At 33.7% G+C, this 13,815-nt stretch overlaps 1 protein-coding gene across 2 annotated transcripts in view; it reads left to right on the forward strand.

Annotated features, from left to right (window-relative positions):
• LOC308176731 (uncharacterized protein) overlaps nt 1–13,815 on the forward strand; it is a 583,853-nt gene that overhangs the window by 302,125 nt on the left and 267,913 nt on the right. For both annotated transcript variants that reach the window (XR_013938546.1, XM_080552863.1), the window contains one exon: nt 10,793–10,898. The gene's annotated coding sequence lies outside the window, so the exon portion shown is untranslated. The remainder of the gene's footprint in view (nt 1–10,792; nt 10,899–13,815) is intronic.

Raw genomic sequence — 13,815 nt, forward strand, 5'->3', positions numbered from 1 at the left:
GAGATGGTCCATGGACAACTCACAGTCTGTATTGCTTTCATAAACCTAGTACAGTTTAAATAAAATAGATGTTAAGATTTTGAATAACAACTAAAACTAGAGTTTATGGTAACATCTGCTGTAGTAAAAGTGTGGGAAAACACATTCACATCCATCCTACTGCATCGAGTACCAAATAAATGAGAATAAGTTTATTATAACCTTATATTAGACCTAAAAGCTTCTGCTATGAAGAGAAACTTCTTTTCCTTGATTTAGCTCCTACTAACAGCTCAATGAAACCTCCAAGAACTCTTGGACTCAAACTGTTCTCAGGTTGTTTCCAACAGTACATGAGTATCTGAGGGAAAAAAAAAAATCTAATCTTTCAGTGAATAAATTTAGTTTTTTCAAGGAATGTCATTGTAAGGCCATTTGTTTTTGTAATGACTCTGATGTCTTTGTCAGCCAAAATTGTGGTAGTGTCTTATAAGCATATTAAGCTCTTTTTATGAGAGAAGGGTGGAGTAGCAAATTCAAGGAAACTTGTACACTGAAGAAATTGAATGTTTTGGTGGGATAAGTAGTCCTGACAAAATTTAAACGAACAGAAGAAAACACTGACTGTCTGTATACTTACCATCTTGCAATAAGAGTAATGGATGATAATTAAGTGACAGTCAAGATGGGGGGCATTTGTTTGCTTTTCAGATTAAGAAGAAAAAACTTAAATTATATGATCAAAACTTTTACTAGTCATTTTATGTCCAAACATTTGAGCATCATGTTCTGAACTCACTGGGAAATGTGGGTGTAAAGGAGATCTCGGTACTTAGAAAACCTGTGATGTGCCTGGTGCTGTGTAGGAAGTCTGTGGTTACTTACACTTTCTTTAGAAGTTCAGACAAATATTTATTGCATAGAATTCCTTCTGTATTCTTACAGTTATGACAAGAGTAGTATTGTTGAACTGAATTTCATCACAGATAGCATTATTTCTGCCAAAACACAAAAGCTGTGATTTAGAAATGGCAAGGCCTTCTCTTGCTTTTCAATATTAGGTAATATTTAATAAATCTTTTCAAGTAAAAATGAAGTATTGACTAGACAAGTATATGTTTAGGCATGGAAGGTCACACTATGGACAGAAATTTATAAGAATAACTTTTTTATGAGTAGGAACTTGAAGAAAATGGGGGGGGGGGGGGGAAGGGAAGAATATGTAAACACACACAGCTATGTGCACAGCAAAATGCATCATTTTGTAGGTGCCTAAAGACAAATCCCAACAGGAAAAGTTGCAGGCTCTCTTTCTTAAAAATCAAACATTGTTAAATATGTGGTGTGGTCGATTAGTGCGATGTAGTTGGCCAGACCTCAGTGGAATAAGAGTCAGCTTTTCAGCAAACAGAAGAATGAGACAGAGGTTATTATTTACTGGTGAAAGCAATGCCTGTTGGTTTAGACAGATAAACAAAAGTTAGAAGGACTGCTAATAACCAAAGGAGCAAATGTAATTTAGGCTTTGGAAAAATAAATAAATAATAAATCAGGAAATTGTTTTAAAAGCACATCTGGTAACAGAATATCTAAGTAGTTTAAACTGTTTAATTCTCAAATGTGCAGAATAGATGTCTAATCTCTTTCTCTCTTTGCCACAGTTTTATAAGATTTTGCACAAACCTTTTCTGGGTCTTTAAATGCATCTCCATTAGTGAATGCTACAACATTTTTGGCAGGAGAAAAGTAAATCTCTTTAACAAAGTTTACCAAACTGGGGGCAGTGGTTGTTATCTTGCAGGACATAATTGTCAGAACAGTGGTTAGAGGCTAAGGGTTGCTTTGATCTTCCTCCCTTCCTCCCTTCCTCCCTCCCTCCCTCCCTCCCTCCCTCCCTCTCTTCTCGGCAACTATGCTTATAGTAAATATTTTCATTTAAAATTATGAGTTGCATATACCTCAATGTGGTACATGCTGTTAAATCTAATAAGTGTAATTTTACTGGGTAGTTTCAAGAGAGAATGGTAAATGAGAGTTAAAAAAAAAAAAATCTGTTCTAGAAATTTTACATTTCTTGTTCAGGTTATTAAAAAAAGCAACAGGCACTGAAAGTGAAGTAAGCATTGCATATATTTTTTAGTGCATCAGATAATTCAGACTAAGGTACTATTAAACCTTATTTGTGGTTTTTAGAGTTTTATTATTATCATTTTTCAACTTTTCCTTCACCCTTACACTCTGGGAGAGCTTCTACATACGCACACAATAATTTGCAGCATTATTTCATACATCTCTTTGAATTTATTCACAAAATGAAGTACAGTCATTTGTGAGAATAAAAATGATTGCTATAAAAATGTTGTAGTTCTTTCTGTGCTTATGCCAAAGAAGCTGTTTAGTGTGCTTTTAAAGTAGAATTTGTTTAGCAAGTAAAATTATTCTAATTTTTTTAAAATAATGCCTATATTAGCATGTTTTGTGTGTGCTATGACAGAACTATAGACAACCATAATAACGTTTCTTTGGGGCTCAGCTTTTGTTTTTACATTGACAATTTTTAACTGTGGAACCAATACACTTTTAGTGTTCCTGTAGCTTTGTTAAGCAGGTGCAATGTCCAATGGGTATTGAAATGAAGTAGTCAATAATAATAGAGACATTCCTTTTTTTTGTCACACCTTACATTTCTCATTAGTATTCTACTAGTAGCTCTGTGAATGATTCGAGCTCCACATCCAAATTCCAGTCATTCTTTATGGTTAATTTTGAGTAATCTGGCAGGTAAATTTCAGTTATATAACTTGTAGTGAGAAAATAGAGGAATTATTCCATCTATAAATCAACTCTGTAGAGAATGACCCAGTAATTGTACTTGTCTAACACTAAAGATCTGGTAGATTCTTCTAAATTCGTTTGTTTGTTTGTGTTTGTTTTTTTTCAGTCAGTGAAAAAGTCAGTTTCACTACTTGTTCAGAGGAGCAACCATTTCTACTGATGTTGTAAAAGAAATGTAATTTTTTCTATACTGGATGAATATATTTAAGTTCAAGTCTAGTGACCATAGTCACCCTTAACTTATTTATTCTGTTAGGTAACACCATAAGGTGTAATAAGTGAAGCTAAGTCAAGCATTTCTGTATATATCATTGGTCTTTTTATTTCCCATAGGAAAAGGGAAAACTTTCTGGCAAGTGTTCTCAAAAGGGAAACTAAGCACTCTCTTGGTGATGTGTACAGCTTATTTTGAATAACATGGTATTCTGTTTATATGTAAACCTGCTGCAAACATTTTTTAAAGAAAATTGTGGGTATTCAAATATTTTAAGATATATTCGTGGCAGTTTTCATCTCCGTAGCTGACAAAGTATGCAATGATCCATGATATTTTTACCGTAGGTCTACATATGCCTATTTAGATGCTTTTATTTTATTGCAATGTCAGACTGCTTTTCTGTATCTTGGTCATCAGGGACTTCCTTGAGAAAAATGAAACTTATGAAGGTAGCATTTAATTCAAAATTTAACCATGACTGAAATACCTGAGTAACTAAGAGATGATCTTTGAATGTAGCTTGTCATAATGGCTTTTGACTGCTGCTTTTTGTTGTTCTTAAACATTTTGTTTTGCAAAGAAGCAAGCTTATAGGGGTTGGTTCTAAATAAAGTATACAGAAGAGTATTTTCCATCTTGTACAACACTGGCTGGATAACAGATTTTGTGCAGAAGAGTCAAAGAAACTTCAAACCCAGATAGAACTTGTGCCTTATTACAATATATTTAAGGATACAGAAGATGTTTATAGATGTTTATATTTATTATCATCTGTATACGGTCAAATTCAGAAATAATTCTGGACTTTCGGGAGAGAGAAAAGCAGGAAAGTAGATACTCTTATTTTTGCTAGTATTTTTGCTACCTTTTGGAAAGTAGAATAAGTGAGATTTTAGAATGAGACACTGAGTCAAACTATTTTGAAAGGGCACAGTATGTTTAAGTTCATTGATTTGCAGATAACCCCATATACAGAAATAAGAGAATGAAAGTATAAGGTTGTTGTAATTTATTTTTTGTGCAGATTATTTAAATACAGATTTTCTTATATTTCTTATTTTCCACTAATAAAAGAATAAAATTCCTTCTACAGGAAAAACATTTTAGATCTGACAAGAGCTCATTCTATCTTTTTTTCTTGTTATCCCTATTTTGACTTAATACTTTTTTTTTTTTTTTAACTATCAAATTCAACTTCAGATCATTTGCTGTGCTGCTTACATCCCCTCATAATTCTTCCTGTGTAGATTCTTATTGTCTAGGCTTAGATTTAAAGAGAAACTTAAATAAAAGAACTTCGGATGGAAAAAGGTCTTTACCTAGTCAAACTATGTGCTATGACAGCAAAGAGTCCTAATACTTTTTTCCTTGGTTTGACTTATACTTCTAAGTATTCCTTATTCCACAGAATAAATCAAGGATGGAACAGTACTACAACAGATTTTCTTTAGCAGTTGTTTCTCACACATTTAACCCAAAAGTTCATCTGAACTGTTTTTTCAAAGGCTTATCTATCAGCACAATAGTAATGGATAACTTCAAGGTTAAAACAAGGAGGAAGTCTTTTGTTTTAAATTTTAATATTCATCAAAGTGGAGAACTAATGACACTGAAGACATATATAATGCAGAGAGAAATTGGAAAAGCTTCCTTGCACATATCCATTAATGCACTACTTTATGGCTGCGGAAGAAATTTATCACAGAAACATTTCTAAAGAGGCAAAAATCTTCACCATCCTTTTATTCTTGTTTCAAATACTTGCTCTTTATCTCAATAAATAATCATCCCTGGCAGTTTTTATAGGGTGGATCAACGTGATTAACACATTAATAGTCTTAGAATGATTACAAATAACACAGAGTGAATACTGCAAGATATTATTTTTTACGTGTCTATTCAGATTGTCTAAGGAATTTCTTTGGCTGTTCTTAAAATTCATTTGCATTGGGCTTATATAGACTTTTAAGCAAGCAAGGATACAGGCCAAGAATGTTTGCATGAATAGCAATTTTAGGTAAACACTGAGAATAGAAATGAAATGTGAATTATAAGTTGTAGTGAACAGAAGGGAAAATAAGATATCCTCAGCAGAAACAAGATTATAATTGAAACAGAGATAGAAATATAATATGAACAAATGCTTAATCAAATAAGCTCACATTTGTAATGTCAGATGTCAAATACATAAAAAGGACTCTGTAAGGGAAGACCACAAATTGTAAAACAGAGAGAAAAATTAGAGAATACTGCGCTCTCATCATGAGTATTCTTCTAGTGTGGTGAAATTTGTAACGTAGACTTTCTTTAAAAGTAATTTCTTTGGGAATACTTATGAGAGAAGGAAACAGTAAAAACAAATGTTTGTAGACTTGTGTGCATTCAAAACAACCTTTTGGGGGGTAAGTGCTCAAATTAATTTTCTACTTACATTCACTCATATTTGTTTTGTGCTTAGTTTTTGCCAAATACCATAAAATCACTGTTTCTGGAGACAAAAAAAAAAATAAAATCATACTTCAGGTAATTGAAGATAATTTTTTTTTTAATCAGTCATACCTATAGCATGGTGTGATTCCATCAGTATGAAATGATTGCTTTCAACTGCTTACTCAGTTGGCGCCATTCAAGAATAGGAAGTCAATCTGAGTGATATTCATTATGCTTTCAATTCGGACTTGAAGCCAAATTTTACAGGATTGTACCTTGGGTACTTGTGTGTGTCACCTTGTCAGAAAATAAAAGCAATATAATCATGAAAAGTATAAATGAGAGGCTCATGTTATTTAAATGATCACATTTATCCTGTTAGCTATATAATTTTTCTAATCAATTTACTAAATATAGAAGGTTAAGAATTTTTGAATGAGTATCTTCTTTAGCTAACCATAATGAAAATGAGATTTCCACAGTATGTGCTTTTGTATAAAAAGTATAAAAGTAGAAGCCAGTTACTGACTGTGACAGTGTCTCTTTTTCATTTAATTCTGCTAATGATATGTGATTGCAACACTAGCTGTTTACCTTAAAATTAAAAATAGTCTTGGCCTCAGGTAAGGCTAAGAAAGCAGTTTATTGCTTGTCTCTGTAACTGTCAGTACTGTATTAATTAATGTGCTATGAACTTCTGTATAGAATTTGTCTAATACTAAGAGTTGCCACAGAGTTGAGCATCATCTAAATGATAAATTTATTAATACGAAAGCATAGGAAAAGTTATTTTGCCCAAATTCATTCCTGAATTCTTGCTGCAAAGGCCATCTAAACAGATCATTAATCATAGAATCATAGAATGGTTTTGGATGGAAGGGACTTTAAAGACCACCTGCCACGGGCTGGGACACCTTGCATTAATTAGAACAGGTTGCTCAAAGCTCCATCCAACCTGGCCTTGAACACTGCCAGGGATGGGGCATCCATAACTTCTCTGGAGAACCTGTTCCAGTGCCTCATCACCTTCTGAGTAAAGAATTTATTCCAAATATCCAATATAAACCTACCCTTTTTTGGTTTAAAACCATTCCCCCTTGTCTTGTCACTACACTCCCTGAGAGAGTCCATCCCCAGCTTTCCTATAGGCCCCCTCTAGGTACTGGAACGTCTCCGCAGAGCCTTTTCTTCTCCATGTTGAACAACCCCAACTCCCTCAGCCTTTCTTCACAGGAGAGGTGCTCTAGCCCCCTAATCATATTCATGGCCCTTTTCTGGATTCATTCTAACCTACATTTCTTAATCTTCCACCATCTTCTAAAACTCCCAAACTTTAAAAGTCTTCCAGAAATGAATTTAGGCATGATACGCTACAGATGTACGAGTCCCTAAAGAGGATGTCAAATAAAAATGGAGGAACTGAATATTATGCAACTTTAAGTGTTGATCTGTGCAAAAATCATCTAGTGGAGGGATCTGTTATGGTTTCATAAATTAGTTTAACTGAGGCACAAACTAAGTGATGTACTTGCAGACCTACAGTAAGTTAGCAAAGAATATGAGGAAAGAAACACTTCAGTGTTCAAAAGTCTTTTTAAGACTTTTTATTAAACTGTATTTTATCTTACAAGCTAGAATTGAAAGCAAAGTGTTTCTGTAACACTGTTTTTTATAGATAAAATCTATGGTGTCTATTTGTCTATACACATGCGTATGTATATTATTTTTATTTATATCGTTATATAAATATAAGATGACAGATTCACTTGAAGTACATTAAGTTTATAGCATTTCACATTCTCATTACAATCACTGTCAAAATAATAGGTTCACATTTCTGTTATGTTCTCATTACAACCTTCAGTGAGATATTGGAATTTTAAAGCCTCATATATTCAAAGAATTAAGAGAATATACTATATTGTTGTGACCTTTTCAATATTCTATAAATGGATTGCTGAAAATTTTACTTTTCTTCTTTGTTTACTGCTCTTCTCTTCTTTGCTAATTTTATGGGAGAGGGTTGAAATGGATGACCTTTTCAGTATTTCATGTTTTGATTGGCTAAAAGATGGACCAAACTTGCACTGTACTGTACATTTAACAACACAGTTATATTCTTTCATTAAGTCATATAACGTATATACTTTTTGCAGTTATATGAAACTGAAGTAATATCAGAGGCATTCATAGAATGGTATTTTGTTTCAAAAATGTTTTCACCACTGGTGAAATGAAGATCTGTAATACATAATTTTCAGAAGGTCTAACTTTCTGATATTGTAGGTATTTATGTATGTTTCTGATCAAACCTCTTCTATGTTCATGTGTATATTACTTCTGGATAATACTTTCATTTAGTCATTTAATAGTCTTTTATATATATATATATAATGCTAAAATGAGAATACATATCTCTTACTCAGCAAGGCAGTACTGAGAATAGAAGGGTGATATTTTCTGTTTCAATAATCTTTTAGCGTTAGTGGCTCGGAAACATTTCTGTAAATGCTAAAGGTCTGTTAGCCTTACATCTCTGAAAGAATTGCAGTTAATCTGCTATGTTCTGTTTTGTTTTGTTTTGTTTTATTTTTCTAGTGCTGTGCTCGCTAACTGCTACCTTAGTCCAGACTATTTTTTTTTTCAGTGCAAAAAGGAGGAGTGAGAACGGTATTCAGGAGTAGGACACTTTCAGAAAAGGGGCAGAGGGGACGACTTATAACGTGTGCCTAGTCTTAAAGGGAAGCAAGGAATATTTCAGTCTAAATTTACATTAGTGATGACAAACTAAGTACACTTTGTGAACTGCTGCTTTTGGTGACCTTTTGTGGTGGCATGGTCTTTTATATAAATATAACTATTGTAAAATAATGAGGTGTTAATGATATTGGTGTGTTTCACTACCCCAAAAGCCACTACCTCATTTTACTTCTGATTTGTTCCTGGTTTGTAATGCTTGTATACTGGTAAGAGTTGACAGTCCAATCCAATTCAGAAGCATTGAAGCATTACTTTCAAGTAATTGACATGAGAAGTGGAGAGACTAAGGATTTATCGTACCCTTTGGATTCTTTCTTACTGATACCTTATGTGTAAATTATGGCATAGAACCAATAATTTAAAATAATTTTACCATACTAATGCCAGAAGGGTCCTGCCATGCCATCAAGGTGAATTTGGTGCAGCAGCAAGAATGCTATTGAGAAAAGTGGAAAAAACAAACTAAGACTGACACAGCAATGCACTGCCTTTTTTTCTAATGTCTGAGAATAGTCCCAGATTTGCTGAAATTAATGACGTATATGGCTACTGTGTTTAGTTACTAGAAGCAAGGATAATGATAAAAAAGCATGCTGCCATGCCTGGTTGTTATCAATGTCATTCTAAAAGTTTAGCATTTTAGACATGATTTTTAAATGAATTCTACACAATTCTAAACAATTCAAAAGAGATTTTCCTTTTTGTTTTTTTTTTTTTTTTTTTTTTTTAAGAATAAACCCAGATAACAGAGAATGTTTGTCAGCTACAGAATATATAATTAAAGAACTCAGGGTAACATGTTTGCTTCTTGAAACTTGTTCTTGCCTTGGTTGTAGTCTGTGAGATACAACCTTTCACTCAGTAGCTGTCTGTATCATTCTTAGAGCTGCCATCAGTGCAACTGCCATGTGAAATGCCTCATAATCTTTCTGCCACCCGTCCAGATAGTGTGAGCTTCCAGGCTGCTTCAGACACCATTTATGCATACTCAGGGCAGCATTAGCAGGCTTTGTGTGTGTAAAATGGTAAATTGGGTATTTAGAATGGGCAGCAGTTCTGGGAATCCATCAAGATGAGAGATTTGTAATCTTTCCTGCTGCCAATGGTGAAAACTGTATTTGAACTTTTGAAAGCCATTCTCTGGAGCCAAACTTAGGAGTTCCTTTTTGTTAGAACTTTGATACATTTATTTCTGAGCATCACCTGGGATACACACACATATATACTACAAAAAGTTAAACAAATTCCACATTTTAATACCGATTTTAAAAGACTGTAATTTCATGCATCTTCTTAGTGATTTTTTGAGGGCTTAATTGCTATGTCGTGGTAATGCTTATCAGAAAGCGCTGAAAAGCTTTAATTACTTTGTACTTTGGTTAGTTATGAATGTATGCAAAATTTAACTATTTCCCCAGAAGCAAATAAAGTCCACATTATGTTACATAAAAGTTATGGAATGATTTAGAATAATTAAGCTAAGGGCTGCCTTACTTGGGATTTAACTCATCTAAATGATGCATAAAATTAATCTTAGAAAATTATTTCACATTAAACTACTATGTGGAAAAGAACCATTAGAACCTTCTCAGAAAGTTTCACTATAGCAAATGCATCTTATGGCAGTAAACTGCAGGTATATTATGTAAAGCAACAGAATAGTAGTGGTCTTAGTTTTTCAAATAAATCCAATCAAATAAAACCATCAGCGAAAAGAAAGATGAATTAGGTGTAAAAAGACAGAATTTAAAAGTACTAAACCAGACAAGGAAAGAGTAAAGGAAATATTAGGCAACTTGAATAGAAAGCAGGGAAAATGGAAAGATGCAGGTAATAAGAAAAAAAATAAATAAATAAAATAAACCCAGCATATTCTCAATATTGCCCTTGATGCATTTACAATCAGGGTTTATAACTGCAATAATATTTGGTATCTATTGCCTATTAAAAGCAACTTACATTCTTTCTGACCTGTGTTAGTCAATCCTCAACATTGACTAACAAGGATCAAAAACTGCCTACTTCTCTCAAGGGAATTGATTTACTGTCATTGGTGAGAATTGCTTACATGAGTGAGGTGAGATCAGAAGAATTATTCTACGTGACAAAGCTATGTTAGGAATTCCACAGTTTACTACTTAAAACAAAGCCACAGTCTAAACATTATGAACAGTTTTATGGATAAGAACATGGAAGATGAAGACTGAATGACAAACATACTGAAAGTTGTCACAGTTGTTATTATTTTATAGAGAGTTGTTAATATTTTATAGATTGTTCCAAAGAATTGATAGATTTTCTGTTCATAACGACTAGATTTTTATTCCATTTTTTTTTCTAAAGGTAGGCTTATGTGAGGAACGCTGGAACAACTGCAGTTTTCAGTCTAAAATACAGTTCAGAATTATAAAGTATTTGGGGAGGCAATATAAAAAAAAAAGGGGGGGGGGGGGGGGAGGCATGAAAAAGCCGAACAGCTGTGCTTGTGAGGGTTGGTCTTTCCACTATTTGACGGTTTCTTCGAGGATAAAACAGTTTCTAACCTAAATTGGACACTCTTCTTTTAATTAGCAGATGGAATGAGCCTTGCAATCCGTGAAACAGCTTCCTATAAATCACAAACGTGTATAGATGCAAAATTTCCATCTAACACATTCCTAGTCACTCTAATGCCAAGGTAAGTCAATCAAGTTATAATTGGCTCTAATTAACTTGGCACTCCCACAAGCTGCTTCATTCTTCACCTGAAGCTGGAGTTTCATTCTTGCCTTTGAAAATGCTAAAGAAAGAATTTGCTAGTAGTCTTAACAGAAGATTGCCTGACAGTATAAAACATAGGAAACAATTGACTAAATCAGAATAAATCTGCATATTTAAATGATCAAGACAGACTGTATGCAGGATTCACCACTGAAGTGAGAGGGACAAAGCTTCGATGTTTCAGAAACTATCAGCTGAAGGTTTGATAAACTACATAAAGCAAAAGGATCCTTAATATATGCACTTCCATGGTCACAGGAGAGCACTTGCCATCTATTCTTGGCTAAGCATCCTTCTTTATCTGAGTGTTGTACCTGCCATGAATGATCAATAGGGAGTGCTCTTCCTGTCTGTGAAACCTTCCTTTTACTTTTTCAGTGCATTTGCTTTGTAAAGGAGGGGAAAAAAAAAAAAAAAAGAAAGAAAGGAAAAAAAAAGGTGAATTTGAGCTAACCCAGTTTCTTTGTTTGTTTAAAAAAGTAAGGAAAAGCTGTATGTGTTGTACCATGTCAGAACTACATTGTGTTAGGAACACAGAAAAGGCGTCTTGGGGATCCAAGATAATTCAAAGATGATGCTTAAGCTTTAAATGAGGTTAGTTTCTGCTGTTCTCTACTATCTGGAAGACAGTACTTTCTTATAATCTCTCATTATCTTCCTGAATAATTTTTCCTGTATTTGCCATGATTTCCTTGGGGTAAAAGAAGAGACAAAATCCATTCCACTGTAGAAAGGATAAGCTTAGTCATCATTTCTGTATAAGGGAAAATGATGCTTACTATCCTTCCAGTCAAGTCAAAATCATTTTCAGATTTCACTCAGATTTCATCTTCAGATTTCAGGTTTGTAGTAAAGTAGATAAGTCGTCTTCATTCCTGTTAAAATACAAACTACACCTTGTTAAGCCCAGGCCCTATATATACATCTTTCCTTGATGACAAATGGAGAAAGGTTGGATTTTAAGACAACTTCAGTTCCAGAGTTGTGCTTTCAGAAAGACCATGCTTTCAGAAATACGTGATTGTATCCCACAGTAACTGATTTTGAAGGCTTGGGAAATCCTGAACTTTTTTTTAAAGCCTAAGTAGTGACTGGCCAGCTCTGACAACTTGTTCCATCATATGCTGTAAATTTTAATTTCAGAAAATTCAGAGATTTTAATGGAGGAAATCTTTAGGGACACAATGTGTCCTTAGTTCATATCTATGAGAATGCTGTATGAAAAAAGGCAAATATTAGTATACTTAGCTGTTATGATTTTATCTGAGTTCATTACTATTTATAAATAAACAATATTACAAGCTAACATTATTTAGTTAATGAAAGCTTCACAACAAAATTGTACAATTCTCTATTGTGACAGCTATATATTGGCAGTAAGAAAAATTCTGCTTTCTCAGCTGGATACTAGTAATTAATATCTTGCTGTCTAATTAGATTCTTTCCTACTCATTTGAATGTTGATTTCTGAAGCACACGTTCATGTTGCCAGCATGCTCTGTGTTCTAGTAGAACAGAACATCTGGCTGCCCACCAAGTAATGTAATATACGAAGCCAGGCCTTTCTAAGGAGATCTGTTGGGTTTGTTACAAACAGAAACTCTTTGAGATGCAAGCATTAAATAGAAATGGTATATCGTTATCTTCAACATGCAGAGAGATCAAGGTCTGAAATTTCTGTAGGCCTCAGTGGTGCAAAAGCTTATTCTAGCATTTTCTTTTAATTGGAAAGATGTTAAACTTACATTTTCTGTGGAACTTTAGAGCAAAATGCAGTTCTATTTTGATCTGAGAAATTGGACTATATATGTAATCAAATGAAAATTCTTAAGAACACATAGCAAAAAATAATGCTCTGTTGAAATATAATGGATTTCAAGAAGATAATTCTCTTAAGGAGCAGATATAACCCTTAACTCAAAGAATAAACTTGGATGCATTTGAGGAAAATGTATCTACAGGTCATATAAGTATTGTGATTCTTTAGAAATTAGTAGTTTATGTTTCTCTTCTTGCACTTAGCTGCTACCAGTCCTCATGGCAGCTGTGTCTCAGCACACCAAAGCTCACATGGCCCTCTGTCCTTAGACTATGCAGGAGCAGAGAGACAGGCAAAGAAATTTGCCTCTTTTCCTGAAACACCAACACTGGTAATCAGTTATGCCAACTGTTCTCTTTATTTTTTCCCCCATTTAATATATCTAACTTTAATGGAATGGATATTGTTTGAAGACAACCAGTTAATGTGTGGAAGTTATTCTCAGTTGCGAGGTGTATAGGCGTAATGGCTGGTTTTCAAGGATTTCTGTGGTTTTGAGTATTGCTCATCTCAGTATTTGGGAAGGAGTCTCCATGTTTGGCAACTTTTTTTTTTATTTCCTTTTTTTTTTTTTTTTTTTAACCACCAGAAGGAAGTAATCGGTCCCTTAAAAATCATGAAATTAATTTCAGTGATGCCAAGATGATCTCCTATGCTATATTCTCTCCAGTTTGAGAGGCCAGTAAAGGAAATCTTCAGTCTGATCTAAAGGCGCAGGTTTGTTCAGTAAAAAAGCTTCATCCTCAAAACTGAGGAACTGATCTTAGATGAAGCTTGACAACCCATTTGAGGATAATGTGCAGACCAAAAAGTGCACTGTACTGAAATTATTAAAACTACATTTTTTTAAGAGAAATTGTCCAGTTCACAAAATGCTGTTGTAAATATCACTTTACATAAGCACATTAATGATCAAATATTAGATTACCCTTTTGTGATATTTTCTCAGCTTTAATTTTTATTTAATTGAAACAATATTAGAAGTGCTGTAACATTTAGAAGAATGGCTGTTGTA

The sequence above is a fragment of the Anser brachyrhynchus genome, assembly GCF_964034855.1.
Source record: "Anser brachyrhynchus genome assembly, chromosome: 12".
In the NCBI taxonomy this organism is placed as follows: Eukaryota; Metazoa; Chordata; class Aves; order Anseriformes; family Anatidae; genus Anser; species Anser brachyrhynchus.